We start from the raw sequence: 17,442 nt of genomic DNA, 5'->3' as shown, positions 1-17,442 counted from the left end.
TTAGTTGCCACATGTTTTGTTACATCGTTTATTGGGTGAATTGTAGATTTGGAAGCAAAATTTGGTACAAATGGAGCTAAGATTAAGAATCAGTTGTCGGATAAAGTGACTCATGTTTTTTCTATCAGTTCAGATGCTCTTTTGCACCGCATCAATGAGGACCAATTGGCTCGCTTCAAAGGGGTCAGTGCTCTTTCTCTTCTTTTTAATTTGATGGTATTTCAACGGATACTGGAAATTCTTTGGTGTCCTGACTTTGCTTGGGGAAAACCGCAACATTGTGGATATAAGCAAAAAGAAGATGAGTTGTTTCCCTTGCTTTAATCCTTGTTCTAAAATTCAAAGATCGACATTAACAATGGAAGTCAAACCACTTCTCGCCATTCCACTGATTCCACAGGTTCCCTTTTCATTTCCCTTTTTCTCATTACTTTTTCGTAGGATCTTGCTTATCTGTTAATTTGTTCTTCGTTTTTGTAACCAGTTCCTGCGCTACGAGAAGAAAGGCAATTCTAGAAGGTAATGCTAAGGATTCTAACACCAAATTTCTTGAGAAACTTTCTTCTTTCCCAGTGGATTTGATTATTAGTTTGTTCAAAATTTTGGTAACAGAGCATAAGAAAGGAAGTGATCAGGGATATGGATCCAAAGGCAATGAGGCTCGTAGTTTCACATTTCGGGAGTTAGCAATGGAAACAAGGAATTTCAGGGAAACCAATTTGCTTGGGGAATGAGGATTCATAAGAGTTTTCAAAGGTCGATTGGAAAGGGTTCTGCTTTTCTTTTTAATTTCATGTATATTTTTTTCATATTTCCTGCATCTGTTGTCTATATCACTTATTGTGTAACTTTTGAAGTGTGATTTCGATCTAATATGTTATTCTATCCGACCAGATCGTTGCGGTGAAACAACTTAATCATGACGGTCTTCAAGGCTATCAGGAATTCATTGTTGAGGTTCTTATGCTGAGCTTGTTACACCATGTTAATCTGGTCACCTTGATTGGTTATTGCACGACCGGGGATCAAAGGCTCTTGGTTTACGAATACATGCCGATGGGCAGTTTGGAAGATCATCTTTTCTGTAATTTCAATTAATTAAGAATTCGATTGCGAATGACATTCTTGTTCTTCGACATTATCTACTGTTTGTAGGACTTTTGCTTGTGTCTGCTCTACTTTAATAATGCAGAATTCTAGTTCTCATGTGAGGACTTTCCTTTTGTTTTTGGAGCCATGTGAGGAGAAATTCAATTTCTAATCAACTAATACTGTTTGTTTCGCTGATATTTTCATTAATTTGTCGGCATTATGTGTAAAGCTACTATGATTTGTTCAGGCATTTCACCCTTTTTTTGTTCCATGAATTTTCCTCTTATTACATGAATTAAAGACAACTAATTTCGATATTCATCTTGAAGCAAGAGCTCATAACATCCAAAGCTGGTAGAATATCCTTAGAATTTTTGCTTTGCATCGCATGATCATCATCCATTAAGCTGATAAACAGTCTCTTTTTGCTTTCTGTAGAGTGTTCATATTCATTATTGAATTAGCCTAGCACTTGAGAATGCAAATGTTTAAAAATTCGACCCAAACAGGATGTATATTACCTTGTCCTCTCACTTGAATGCTTGGTCATTTTACTACCTTTATTTGTATGATTTCATGTTGGTATTAATCAGACCGTTTTGGTATGCAAAAAGACTGTTGTAGAAACGTGTGAAAGCAATAATCTTTCTTCTGATTGTTATTATGTTTCCTCATATGTCCTTGATCTAATTCGTTTCCGCCTATTTAGAACCAGGACAAGAGCCTCTGAGTTGGAATAATCGTATAAAGATTGCCGTAGGTGCTGCTCGAGGAATTGAATATCTACATTGCAAGGCCAAACCACCTGTCATCTATCATGACTTAAAGTCTGCAAATATTTTGCTTGATAATGATTTCAACCCAAAACTCTCGGACTTCGGCTTAGCAAAATTGGGACCCGTAGGTGACAAAACTCATGATTCAACAAGAGTGATGGGAACCTACGGGTATTGTGCTCCAGAGTATGCCATGAGTGGGAAATTAACTCTTAAGTCTGACATATATTGTTTTGGTGCGGTCTTATTGGAGTTGATAACCGGACGGAAGGCGATTGATACTACTAAGAAGCATGGAGAGCAAAACTTGGTTTCATGGGTAAATTAGCCTTCGGTTTATTTATTTATGTTCTTTCTCTCACGCCGTCCATTGTGACCTGTTCTTTGCTTGGCTGATTGTTATGCTCCTTCTTTTCTTTGGTTTTATAATCATAATTTATTTTTTTCGTGTTGCAGTCTCGTCGTATCTAAAAGACCAAAAGAAGTTTAGCCTACTGGTCGATCCTCTAATTCGGGGATGTTATCCTCACCGTTGCTTGAACTATGCAATTGCAATTACTGCCATGTGTCTTAATGAAGAAACCAACTTCCGTCCACTTATCGGTGACATCGTAGTCGCACTTGAAAAATTTTCAACTATATCCCTATCTTTGTGGAATCATTTTTGTTTTCTGAGTGAACATGCTCAACACATGGAATCTCTTTTACAGAAAGTTGCAAATGGTATTGCACCTGGGGTGAACACTCAAATTTTAGACTAAACTAAGATTTCATAATACATTAAAATTTGAATTTTTGTGAAGCCTTATTATACTGCTAGAAGTTTTATGATGGTGTTCCATTATGTTTTGTACATATAATGTGTATAAAGATTAAACTGATATCTACCCTTTCTACTTTAGCTTTTCCTCGCTGAAAGGAAGGACTAGTATAGAAAAAGCTGTGAAACTAATAATACACAAAATATGGGAGCTTTGACTACTATATAAGAAAAAAGGTTGTTTAGTCAGTTATTCATGTGTTCTATGATTAGGGATATAATTGAGCTGAGTCGAACTGATACATCGCCAAGCTCAAAGTCGGCTTTATCAGAAATCTTGAGACTTTAAATTTGGATTGAGCTTCATTTTTCATGCTTGAACCCTTCTTGTAATTCACTCGAGACACACAAGCTCAACTTGCTGGACTCGATTATGTTTGATAATTGTTAATATGTACATTAATCACTATATTTTATCCATTTACTAGTTTCTTTTAGAAATATTGGCTATAGGCTGCAAATTGCTTATACGATATGGAGCTTATCATATACTGGTTGTATAAAATTTTGACATCTTTGTTTTATTTTGCTTACCTTTTGTTGATATTTTTTTTGCATATTCTAAGCATCCTTATTTTTTGGTGTCAATACAGGTTTGGCAACACTGCCTATTTGAACATATCTGTGACTTTTATCCAGATGTTGTATTAGGTGTTTTTATTGTAGTCACCATGTGGGCAGTTGTTGTAACTGAGGGTTGCAGGAAAATAAAGCTGCAGTACTATGCATTTAAACTAGGATTGCTGCAAGGTAAAGTCAGTGCAACTTACCTAGACATTAGATGCATTTGGTGGAGAGACATAGGTTTTGGTTTCAATTCTTCTTTGTGCAGCATAGATAGTACAACTCATGGCTAATCCGAGCAGGGAGCAGTAACTAATTTTATGTGAAATAGGACTATTTTTGAATTCATTTAAGGAGATTTGTAACTTTCAGTGTTTGTTTATTAACTTATAATAATGGTTATATGTTCTTTCTCAATGTCGTATTTTCTTTGTTTTCTTTGACTAAACGTTTACTGCAAATTGTTTGTAGTGTGAATATATTGTATACAAATGGATTGCTTATATATAATATGATATATATATTTAGTATTATGAGACATTAAATGTGATTTAGTTTGATTATTTGTCAATCTACAATATATATATATATATATATTACGAAATACAATCACGAATGTAATTCATACAAATGTGTGTCATCTTCATTTATGATGGGAGCTTAAATGACACGCAATGAAAGTCATACATGCATGTCATAAATTTATGACACACAAATGTGTGTCATCTTCATTTATGACGGGGGCTTCAATGACCCTCAACGCGCGTCATAAATGTGAGTCATAAATGCATGTCATAAATGCGCGTCATAAATTTATGATACACAATTGCGTCATCTGATATTTATGTCGGTGGCTTTAATGACGTGAATTTGTGTGTCATATGCACCCATAGATGACGTGCAATGCACGTCGTTAAAGGGGGGTTTTTTCTAGTAGTGTATTTTTAGATTGTTCTGGATAATTTTCACTTTCTCCTCCATTTCTTTCATCAAATCCGATCCAACTAGGTCTTGATCTTTTAGTTCAAACCAATTTAATGGTTTCCTACACTTCCTCCCATACAAAGCTTCATATTGGGCCATCTTAATACTCGATTGGTAACTATTGTTATACGCAAATTCTGCTAAAGGCAAATACCTTTACCATAATCCCTTAAACTCAATCGCACATGCCCTTGGCATATCCTCTAGTATCTGAATAGCTCGCTCTGACTGCCCATCTTTCTGTGGATGAAAAATTGTACTAAAGTTCAATCGAGTACCCGATGCCTCATGGAAAGACTTCCAGAATCTTGAAGTAAACCTTAGGTCTCGATTAGACACTATCAATATCAACACTCCATGCATTCTAACTATCTCTCTTATATACAACTTCGCAAACTTATCCATCGAGTAATATACTCAAACCGAGATAAAATGAGCCATCTTGGTTAATCTATCCACTATTACCCATATCAAGTCCTTATTACCAGTGACAAAGATAACCCCGAAAAAAATCCATTGTAACTTGCTCCCACTTCCACTCAGAAATGGTTATCGGTTGTAGCAATCTGGAAGGCACTTGATGTTTAGCTTTCAGTTGCTGACATGCCAAAAATTTTGCAACAAACTCTGTTACAGCTCTTTACATACTAGGCCACAAATAACGACTCTTCAAGTCTTGATACATCTTATTCCACCTAGGTGCATCGTCAAAGGACTAGAATGTTCCTCACAAAGAATATCTTTCTTCAATTCATCATCATCGGGAATGTAAATTCTTTCACGATAATACAAACATCAATCGACTCATATCAAAGTCTTTGGCTTCATCTTTTTCAACTTGCACCATTTTCTCCAACATTTCTCATCTCTATCTTGCAGTTCTTTTACCCGCTCCAAAAGCATTGGCTTTAACTTAAGTTCAGCAATCAAGGCACCATTTTCCTTTAAAGACACATGTGCATCTAAAGCCCGTAGAGCTGCAAAAGTCTTTCGACTGAGCACATCGGCTACCACATTAGCCTTTCCAGGATGATAATCAATAATCAAATCATAATCCTTTAAAAGCTCAATCCATCTTCTCTGTCTCAAATTCAGCTCTTTATGAGTGAGTACTTTAGACTTTGTGATATGTGTAAACATAGCAATCACGGTATATAATGGTGCCAAATTTTCAAAGAAAACACTATTACTGTCAATTCTAAGTCATGTGTCGGGTAATTCCTCTCATGATTCTTCAACTATCTTGAGGCATAAGACATAACTATCCCCTCTTGCATCAGCACACATCCAAATCCATTATGGGATGTATCACTGAAAACGACATAATCATTACCTGACTCAGGTTGTACAAGCACTCGGGCCTCCGTTATTATTCTCTTTAGAATTTCAAAACTTTCTTGGCATTTTCCCGTCCAAACAAAAGTTACATCTTTTTGTAACAACTTAGTTAGTGGCAACGCTAACATTGAGAAATTATTCACTAACTGTTTATAATAACCAACAAGCCCCAAGAATCTCCAAACTTTAGAAACATTCTTTGGGGGTTTCTAATCACTATGGCTTGAATCATTTTGGGATCTACTCTTATGCCTTTTGTAGAGACTATATGACTAAGGAAAGCAATATTAGTTAACCAAAATTCGCATTTGGACAATTTTGTATACAACTTCTTATCATGAAGTGTCTGAAGAACCACCCAAAGATAAACATCATGTTCCTCCCATGACTTGGAATTTACCAAAATATCATCTATAAACACTACCGTGAATTGATCCAAGTACGGTTGGAATACTCTGTTCATTAAGTCCATAAATGTTGCAGGAGAATTAGTCAATCTAAACGGCATTACCACAAATTCATAATGTCCGTACGGAGTCCGAAAAGTCATCTTCAAAATATCCTCCTTTTCGATCTTTAATTGGTGGTATCCTGACCTCAAGTCTATATTAGAGAACAGCGTTTCCCCCTTTCATTTGATCAAAAAATCATCAATCATCAGAAGAGGATACTTGTTCTTTATTTTTACTTTATTTAACTGACGATAATCAATACATAACCGCATAGACCCATCATTCTTTTTCAAAATATAACAGGTGCTCCCCAAGGAAAAAGATTAGGTCTGATAAATCCTTTATCGACTAGCTCTTGCAACTAGACTTTTAATTCTCTTAACTCCATTGGAGCAATTCGATACGGAGCCATAGAAACCGGTTCGTTACCTGGGTAAACCTCAATCCTGAATTCTACCTCACGATCTGAGGTAAACCCGATAATTCATCTGGAAAAACCTCTGGAAACTCCTTAACTGTTGGAATATCGCTTAGTCTCACTTCTGGCATTCGAGTGTCTATTATGTTAGCTAGAAAAGCTATGCATCCCTTTGAAATTATTTTCTTTGCAGTCATGGCTGATTTCACTTTTTCGCCAATCACTACTATTTCATATTCTTCCGTATTATTAAAATAATCGATCCATGCGACAATCCACCTATCCGTGATATGGAGACAACCAATCCATGCCTAAAATGATTTCAATCTCATCGAAAGTAAACTCCATCAAGTTTACCGGGAACACAACCCCTTGAATCTTTATCAGATTTTATACATACCTGAGTTACCCTTGCACTATGACACATAGGGTTTACCGCTATCATTTCACTAAAAATTGGTTCTAAAGAAATTTCTCTAGTTCTAACAACTTTGTACTAATATAAGAGTGTGTAGAACCAGGGTTAACTAGAACAAAGAAAGGCTCATAAAAAGGTGAAATATTTCTGTTATGATTTTCGGATCATCCTGATCCTCATTGGTCTTTATGCTATAAATTCATTTCACTCCCCGAGTCTCTTGTCTTTGGCTAGCCTCAAATTGACCGTCCAATCTTCCTCTTCCTCTACTTCTAATAGGTACCGCTATAGATCTCTCAGTTTGCGCTAATCTATCTCCGGCTCTCTATGGACAGTTTCAGACATAGTGACTAATTTCTCCACAAATAAAATAAGCGCCAGAGAGCACTCCACATACTCCTCGGTGTAATCTTCCACATGTCTGACATTGATTACTTCTTTCTCTATAAGCTCTACCCGAGCTAACAACAATAAATTGGGATTGTTTAGTTTTCGATGAAGCTGTAGCAAAATCAGCTCTATATGTATATCAGGAACCTGAGCCCCCTTGCCTCTCTTAGCATGATGTATAGATGAAGACATTCCAATCCTTTTACCCTTCTGCATACTCTGCTCCACTGCTAGAGTTTCCTCCTGAGCTCCTTCAATAGCCTTAACTATGTTTATAACTTCTTGCAGGCTAGGCAAGTTTAAGGCCAACATCATCTTTTTCAACTTAGGCATCAAACCTTCAATAAACCAATCCCATCGAAGATTTATCATTAGGAACTACCTCAGTAGCATAACGACAGAGCTTAATATATTCAGCCTCGTACTCATGCACTGCTCGCTCGCCTTGTTTTAAGTTAAGAAATTTGAACAACATTGACCTCATAAACTGCTCCTCGATATATTTGTTATTGAATTTATCTTGAAAGAATTATCAGTTCACTTGTTCAGGTTATGCATACATCATCGTAATTGACCACCATGCCCGAGTTGATCCTCAGAGTAATGATATAGCTCCGCCCTGTTTTTCATGATCGGAGCACTGTAGACTTTCCAACATCACCATCACATCATTCAACCATTAATAAGTATCCATCAGACCTTCACCTTCTTCTCCCCGGAACTCAGGAGCTCCCAAACTTCTTAACTCCTTAGGAATTAACATTCGTGGTGCTGGAGGAGCAGGGGATGAGGAGGTTGCAACCTTGTCAATATAGCATCGAGACCTTGCATAAAAGCTCCAAACTCTGGCACATGAATACCCTGATGTGCCAGTGCGATGGCGTTCTCAAATAGAATAAGTTGTTCACTATTCTCTTCATAACTTTCACTACCCGATCCATCTCTATTCTCTCGTTTAGCAACTCTTCTCGAATTCGTAGAATCTGACATTTAGTATAACATACATAAGGATAATACTTAAGTTAGTAAGGAGAGACGTCTATCATATTCTATCTATACTCTATAAGTAACCTTGACATCTTAGTGGCATGTAAACCCTTTTTACATTAAAATACACTTGATTTCGACCGAGAATCGACTAAACTTTTAGCTCTTATACTAATAAATGTAACACCCATCTCCTATATACCTTTTCGTACATGAGATATAGATGTCACATCACTTTTAAAACATTTCCCATTTGAAAACCCATAAAATTTTGTTCTTTTTTATAAACATTTTTAAATACAATAATAATAAAACATACATTAAAATTTCATAGATAAACAAAAAGAAAAGTTTAAACATTGTCTTTTGGCATCATGATAAATCAAATACATTTTAAAGTGCTCTTCCTATATCTATTACATGCCAATTAAATACATCAAAAGTAGATATGGATGTCATACTGTTACTGACGAGGCGACACTTGCTTTGTGATGTCTGATGATCTCCTTACTCCGCTTGTAAACCTACGAGTGAAATTAACACACACTAAGTAATTTCTTAGTGAGGCATAAACAACCATAAAAAAACTTCTAAGCATAAGTATAACATAACAATTATAATATCAAGTAACTCTTTTAATTTATAATAAACTCTATAATTTTGCACCTATAGTGCTAACACAGTAATTTACCAACTTTCTAGTCATGATCATTTTATTAAGATGCACATGTAGTGCCTATACGGTCGTTCATTAACACATGATGAATTCCGTGAGTTGCACACATAGTGTCATTACGGTTGTTCATCAACACATGATGAATTCCATGAGTTCCACACATAGTGTTTGTATGGTTATTCATCAACATATGATGAATTCAGTGAGTTGCACATAAAGTTCTTGTACAGTTATTTATCAACACATGATGAATTCTGTGAGTTGTACACATAGTGCCTGTACGATTGTTCATCAACACATGATGAATTTCGTGAGTTGTACACATAGTTCCTATAGTACACATAGTACAAATATACCATTGTACAATATGCTTTTAACAACATATATTTATAACTTTAATGTACATAATAAATGCACTCACCTGGGTTACCTCGCTATTTTATCCAAAACATAAATTTTGATTACTCAACTACTTTGCCTTTGCATTTTATTTTGCTTGACTCGGGAGCTTGATTTCGATCTACTCAAGCATCCATTAAAGACGTACAATATCAATTGTTAGTATATTTCCTAACATTTATACTTTAATAATATTCACAAGTACTATTATTTACATTTCTATAACAATTTCAACCTACCTTATAGTTATAGGCTCAATAGTATCGATACCCCTACCATGGTATCGATACTTCTATACTATGGTACCGATACCTTTCTCTCAGTATTGATACTACTACACTATAGTATCAATACTCCTTTCAGTATCGATACCATTTTGGCATTCTGTTATCCATGGTATCGATACTTTCCCTTTTAGTATCGATACCCCATCAGTATCGATACCACTTACCTAAATTTACCATTTTCAGCCCGATTTTTACTAACTTTTCCCCTTTAATCTCTTACTTTTACCTCCAATAATACTATTAAACTCTTCTTTACATAACCCAACTAACTTTACTTCATTTAACTTCTTATAACATCTCAAATTTCCAAAGAACATTTTTACCCAAGAATCATAACACTTTTTCTAACATGTTCTTAATCCCATCCAATGCTTCTAATCTCTTATTTACTTCTTTGACAAGTCAAATATACTAATAAACATCAGTAAAAAATCATATTCTTAAATTTCATTCAAAAACCCATTTTCTTCAATCTCAAATATTTCAACCATCTCCTAGTTTTAATCTTACATAACCCTTCCTTAAGCTTCCATAATACTCAATGATCCAACAACAACCCAAAAACAAGAGGAAGAGCTGGTTAAATTAAATCTTACCTTTGGCTATGGAGGATGGTCCTTGCACGGGGAAGAAGAAAAGAGATAACTCTATTGGTTTTACTTTCCCCTTTTCATTCCTAATCCCTAATAAGGAATGAATTTTAAATTCATTTCTGCTTAAAGGACCTAAATACCCTCTATATTCATTCATTTATAAAAATTGGTCATAAACAATATTCCAATCATTTCATTTTTTTATCATTTATACTAATAAGTCTTTAATTTTTAAAACTTTCAATAAGGACACTAATATGATATTTGGGGTATTACACTCTAGCCTTACCCTTAAACAAGAGTGAAGTTTGTTAAGTGTTTTATCGCAACATAAGAAAACACTTGGATGGACGATGATTGATTTGAAGGGGATTAGTCCTATTATTTGCATGCATAAGATTCTTCTAGAAGAATACCATAGAAACTCTATAGAGCCGAAATGAAGACTCAACCCAGTCATGAAGAAAGTGGTGATGAAAGAAATAATTAAATGGCTTGACGCTGGAGTGATTTACCTCATATTTAATAGCTCATGGGCAAGCCCTGTCCAATGTGCCCCCAAGAAGGTTTGCACAAATGTGGTGACTAATGAGTAGAATGAGCTATTTCCCATGCACAATGTCACATGATAGAGGATATGCATGGACTATCGTAAGCTCAACAAAGCTACAAAGGACCATTTTCCTCAATTTTTCATCGATCAAATACTAGATTGATTCACAGGCAAAGCATTTCATTGCTTTCTAGATGTGTATTCTTGGTATAATCAAATTGCCATTGTAATACCCCAAATTTTGGTTACTAACCAAAATATAAGTTGTGAAAGTTTAGTGGCCAAAGTATAAAATTAGGAAAAGTTTAATATCCTAAGTGGTAATTTTCCCAAAAACAATTTTATTCCATAATATATAGTTTACTTTTGATAGTGGGATTTATTGAAATCAGATTCTTGATCTGAAATTTACGTTGAAAACTAGAAAGGGTTAAAGTCTGGTAAGAAATCATCAAACATAATCGAATAGAAATTTCAGGAAAAATTGAAGCATGATAAATTAGGATTAAAATATTATTTCTACATGTCAAAATGATGGAAAATAATATGGATCATTGGATTTGAAGATTGATTTCCATGTTTAATTTGGACTGTTGGATCAAAGTGGCAATATTGCAATTTTTGGAAAGTTGCTTGGTAAAATTGGAAAAGGGTAAAATATTTTGTTCATCTTTGACTTTGGAAAGATGATAAGGTTATGTAGCTTGGTATTATTATAAATATCAAGTTTCATTATGGTAAAATGAACATTTCACATTAAATGAAATTTTAATTCATTTAAGCTTAAATAAAAGGTAAATTAACATGAAATTTACTTAAAAATTTCATGTAAGCTTGATAATTTCTAGCAATATTGCCGTGAGTCCCTAACCCAAGTTAAGAAAATTTTGTTCTTCATTTTCGAGCAATTTCCTTTGGATTTTTATCATATCGTGAAATATAAAATTGTTCTATTAAAAAAACGCTATCATTTAATACCTTTATTGCTTGAAAATTTGGTTTGTGTTCAAAGATCCCAAATTCTAGGGTTTATGTTCACATTACGTTTTATGGAATTGATGAAGCATTTTGATTTTTTTGAGGTTGTAGAATCAATTCCAAGAATGATTTATGATTAAAATAAACTTTACATGCCTATATAAGCTATGGATAATTTCAGTATGACCCTAATCTTGGATGAAGTTTATGTTATGATGAATTTTGATTAGGGCTTTGATTGTAGAGATTTTATAAGTTTGAATCGAGCTTGATTTCATGCTTGAATCGAATAAAAATCCTAGTCCATGGTATATAAACCATTCGACCTTAAGGAAGATGACAGGGAAAAATTTTGAAAAAAAAATTCATGTGGGTTAGAAATGATATTAGATAGGTTCTATAATACTTAAAAAAATTTTACACCAATCTATAATTTTATGAAAGTTGGGGGACCAAATCAACAATTATGAAAAAGTTGTGTTTTTGTATAATTGTTCAATAATTGTTTTACCATGATGGAAATTACTATTTGGGGACTAAAATTGAAGTTAGAACGTGAAATTTAGTCATTTTGGAAAGTTGACAAAGTTTGAGTGTTAAATAGTAAACATTGAGAAAGTTAGTTGATTTAATGGTAAATATAGCACTGTTGAGGTATTTAGGCTGAAAGTTTAATGTGAAAATTATTGTGATTATCTGAGCCTTGAATTGAAGTATTAATAACAAGAGCCCAATATGAATATAAAGGAAAAGTTAAGATGAATTTTAGAAGAATTCGAAAATAATAATACTTTTGGAGTATTATTATTAAGTATGAAATGTTAATAAGAATACTAACATATATCTTATATATGTATATGCTTTGTATGGATGCTCATGTAGATAGTGATCGAACTCTTGATACAAGCAAACCAAAAGGCAAGGAAAATGTTCAAGAATAGTCGAATTTTGTCAGTAAGGCATAATAGTGAGGCATACCAGGTGACTGCATTTATTATGTACTTATATGATATGAGGACGACTTGTGATGAGTCAACCTCGAGTATTTTTATTTAAATATGTTTTATCACATTTTGAAATATTTTCATAAATTTTATGAAAATGATTTTAAGGTAAAACTGCCCTAAAACAAATGGATGTGTTTCACAAAAATTATTATTTATCAATGGTTTGGAATAAATGTTTAACCTGCGATTTGGATTTTAAAGCCTATGGTATGTACATGTAGAGTCATAGGTGCAATAGTAATACCATAAATAAGGTGGTATTGTAGTAGTACTTTCTGTACTGTAGAGATGTGTATGTAATTAACATACTTGGTGTGTGATGGATATCTATCGATTTTGTTTAATGCATTATTGCATTTCCATACCAATACTTTGTGTACTTGGAGTAGTACTTTGTGTAATATGGCACTTTGTGTGCAAGGATGGTAGTCATACGAGATTACTACTCCAGAAATGGTTAATATAGTGTTGTTGTGTACCATAGTACCTATATGTTATTGTAGAACTTAGGTGCTTATTGTGTACCATGCATTCTCATTTTTCATACATTGGGCTGTGAATGTATATTTTGGAATATACTAATTGATAAGTATGTTAGGGATACAAAATACTGTTTCACATGTTATTTGATGGAAAATTGGCATATCAAGTCAGTTTTATGCGTTAATATATTTTATATAATTAAACTCATATTTTGATCTTTTAAGAAATACTTATGTTTTAATATGCCTCATTTATTATATTATGCCTCACTAAGTGAATACTTAGCGTGATGATTTTCACACGTGGGTAATAGCATACGATCGAAGTAAGGAGTGCAGTTGATATCATTTGTCAAGGATTGCCTCATTAGTAATAGTATGACATCTCTAGATGTTTATTTTGATATTACTGGTCGGTATGTACTTAGATATTATATGATGCTCTGATAGGACATATGGTGCTTAGTTTGTAGTACTATATTATATTCGAACTTAAACTACTATATGATGGGTTTCAAAATGCTATTTATATGTTAGTAGTTGAAGAACATTTTATAACCTATATTATTAAACTATTTATTTAAGGAAAAAAATTTACTGGTTTTCAAGTACGAAAATGTTTTAAAAGTCAAGTGACATTTGTGACTCGTGTACGGGGAGGTATACGGGAAATGGGTGTTACAGTTATTGGTATCAAAGTTACAAGTTTAGTCGATGCTCAGTCAAAAATGAGTGTATTTTATGTAAAAAGTTTGTATATACCACTAGGATGTCAAAGTTATTGATATGGTGTTTCATGAAGTTAATGCATTAGAGAAATCCATTAAAAAATTTAAACAGATTACAAGAGAAGTTGAATCGGATGAAGATCTTATAACTCCATAAAAAGCCTCAATTTACAGTCTTTTCACTTAAGTTATTGCTCGTCTAAACAAAGTATGCACAACATTTTAGTTGCATTTAGTTGCATATAGGTTATGTTAGCTTGTGGTGGATAAGTTTTGCTTAGGCAAGATTTATTTGGTCTGACTGATGCAGCTGAGGATAAAGGGTTGTTTGGATTGTGTTTGTGCAGGAAACTTAGAGGAAGAATATTTTAGTCGTGACAACATAAATTTGCAAAGGCCAATGGAACATATAAGAACGTGAGGAGCAGATTTATCTCACCGAGGCAAGGTTTATCTGAAGAAGTCTGAAGTAGGTGTGGAAAAACTGCCTATGTCACACGCTAGCTGGATGACCTACTTCATGTAAAAGCAAGCCTTAATTATTCTGACAGTCGCCTTTCTTTTTTAAGTCTGGGCATTTAATAACGACTATTTAAGGAAACTCCAAAAGCATGCAAAGCCCTAGGAGATCTTTTCTTATAAATAAACAGCCCTAGCCGCCAAAGAGGGAGGCAAGCACTTATCAGAATTGTCACGAAAGAGCCCTCGGTTTTGGGAGTCGTTCTTCCTTTATTCTTAAATTCTTTATCTATTTCGGTTGTATTAAACGTTGAAACTTGGATGATTTTTTATAGCACCATGACTGCTTACTTGGTGTTAAACTTTGTTTTGCCTGAACAATATTTTTATGTTTTATGAATGATGAATTGTGTTTTGCTTATGACTATTTTGGTCATTGTTTAAATATTTTACCTTATGCTGTAAGAGCATCGAGAGATCGCCTGGGGTTTTGGTAAAACATGTATTAGCAATATAAGAGCATTGAAAGATATCTTTTTGTCTAGATAGTGATTCTTATATTCGAGATAATTAAGATAGATCCACATGAGCAATGGAATGAATACGGGATAGTGAAGTTCTAACTCTTTACCTTAGAGATAAGGAGTGAATTTCAGTCGACTAAAAGGGATAGATGCTAGGGTAGGATAGACAACGCCTATAGTTTACGCTGAGAGGTATTGTTACAACATTAGTTTGACAAACCAAGGGTTGTAGTTAATGTTGAGGAATATTGCCATAGCAACCATCTAATCATACCTAATAATCATGTCAAGCAGCTTTAGCAAGTCATGATAATTCATTCTAGACTTAGAATAATTGTTGTCAATACAAAAGTTTAGCATAAGTGCTCTGTGATAAGTCTGAATATGTGAGGTTGTTTGCATTACATTTAAACCAGCACTTGTTTTATTTTATTCAAGCATTTTGCAAACTTATTTTGTCCCAACCAAACTTTTCTGCAACCAATATATTACTTCTTGTTTTATTAATATCAGCCCTTAAGTTGACAACTTAGTAGGAATTAGTTTGTGACACTAGTTCTAGTTGTGGTGACAATAAATTTACAATCCAATCCCCGTTGAGACGATACTCACTCACTACTATATTACTTACATCGATTGTGTATACTTGCACTGATTTTCTTGCATTAGCTTATACATTTACAAGCGATCAAATTTTTGGTGTCGTTGCCGGAGATTGGCAACTGGCGAAATTTTTAGCATAACAAGTTCTTTTTGTGTCACCTTATATTTATTTAGTCTAACATAGTTTATTATTTTCTTTTGTAGTTTTTTATTATTGCATGACCTTGAGATCTGCTGGTAAGCCTTTGGAACCATTCGACCCTAAAGTTGAGCAATAATTCGACCCTGAAGTTGAACAATCATTCAGACAAAGGTTGCGTGCCCAAAGAACCAGAGAACAATTAAACCAACTGCAAATACAAGACAACATGGGAGATCTAGGACCTGATGCAACCATCAATCTTCAAGTTGCAAGGCCAAGAGCGATACTAGATCATTTGAACCTGATTCTCAATGACCTCAATCCAGGCATAGTGGCACCTGAAATTCAAGCCACTCATTTCGAACTTAAATCTGTGATGTTTAACATGTTAAACTCTATTGGATAATTTGGTGGTTCACCCAATGAGGATGCTAGGCAGCATGTTCGTTCTTTCCTTAAAGTATGTGATTCATTTCGACAATAAGGAGTACATGAAGATGTGCTTAAATTGAAAATTTTCCCTTACTCCCTACACAATAGAGTAAGAGCCTGGCTCAGCGGAGTTCCATCCGGCTCAATGGACTCATAGGCAGATTTATGCAAGAGTTTCTTACACCGATATAATCTGCCCAATATGAATACACAGCTCTGCAATGACATTGCGAGTTTTCACCAAGGAGATGATGAATCAATGTAAGAATGTTGGGATAGATACAAAAGTCTACTTCACAAATGTGTTAACCATGGGTTTCCCGATTGGAAGCAAGTGGTGATGTTTTATAACGGATTCAATGCACCAACTGGAATGATGTTAGATGCCTCAGCAAATGGCACCTTACTGGACAAATCACCCGAGGAAGCTTTTGACATCCACGATAGGATAGCAAATAATGATTATCAAATTTCAAATACAAGATTGAGAACTGGCAGAAAATATTCGGAGCATATAAATTAGATGGTAAGGATTCGGTAGCCGCTCAACTTTCTGCCAAAACTAATAAGTTGAAAAATTTGCAACGTCCCAATGAGGTAAGAGAAGTCAAGGTAACCAATAACGCATTCATATTTTGTCACGACAACCATCATGAGAGTGAATGTCCGAAAAACCATGAGTCAACCAATTTTATGGGCAACTACAATCGAAGCAATAATAACCCCTATTCAAACACGTACAATCCTGGTTAGAGACAACACCCAAATTTTTCATGGAGTAATCAAGTAAACAACAACAATTAAGCAGTAAAATATAGGTCACATCAAAATAATTCTGACCATTAACATTTCATAATCATCATCATCAGCAACCCTGGCAAAACAATAAATGTATAGCTTCTTCCTCTAATACTAATTCCAATACTAATTACTTGGAGTTATCATTGCAGGAATTTATGGCATCGATAAAAGATTTCATGGCTTTCACAAAGACCTTGATGTATTAACATTCTGCAACAATTAAAAATCAAGGAATTTTGTTACAAAGCCAAGCAACACTTTTACAAAGTCATAGTTCATCTCTAAGAGCATTGGAGAATCAAGTGGGACAAATTGTTACATCATTACATTCTCACCCACAAGGAAATCTCCCTAGTGATACTGAAATCACTAAACATCATGGGAAAGAGCAATGCAATGTACTTACATTAAGGAGTGGAAAATAGGTCAACCAAGATGACAAGTTTGGGGGAGAACACTCAAACAGTTTTTGCCATGGCATAACACAATCAGAGGATCGAGCTGGAAATGTTGAACTAGAGGAAGCGCTTGAAGAGAAG

At 34.4% G+C, this 17,442-nt stretch overlaps 1 pseudogene; it reads left to right on the top strand.

The window, feature by feature from the left end:
* The first annotated feature begins 301 nt into the window (after positions 1-301).
* Positions 302-3,525, top strand: LOC120210973 (annotated as a pseudogene).
* Positions 3,526-17,442: the final 13,917 nt, after the last annotated feature.

This window comes from Hibiscus syriacus, unplaced genomic scaffold (assembly GCF_006381635.1).
Source record: "Hibiscus syriacus cultivar Baekdansim isolate YM2019G1 unplaced genomic scaffold, ASM638163v2 tig00109948_pilon, whole genome shotgun sequence".
Classification (NCBI taxonomy): Eukaryota; Viridiplantae; Streptophyta; class Magnoliopsida; order Malvales; family Malvaceae; genus Hibiscus; species Hibiscus syriacus.
Note: the sequence above shows the minus strand (reverse complement) of the source record. Positions and strands in the feature narration are given on the sequence as shown.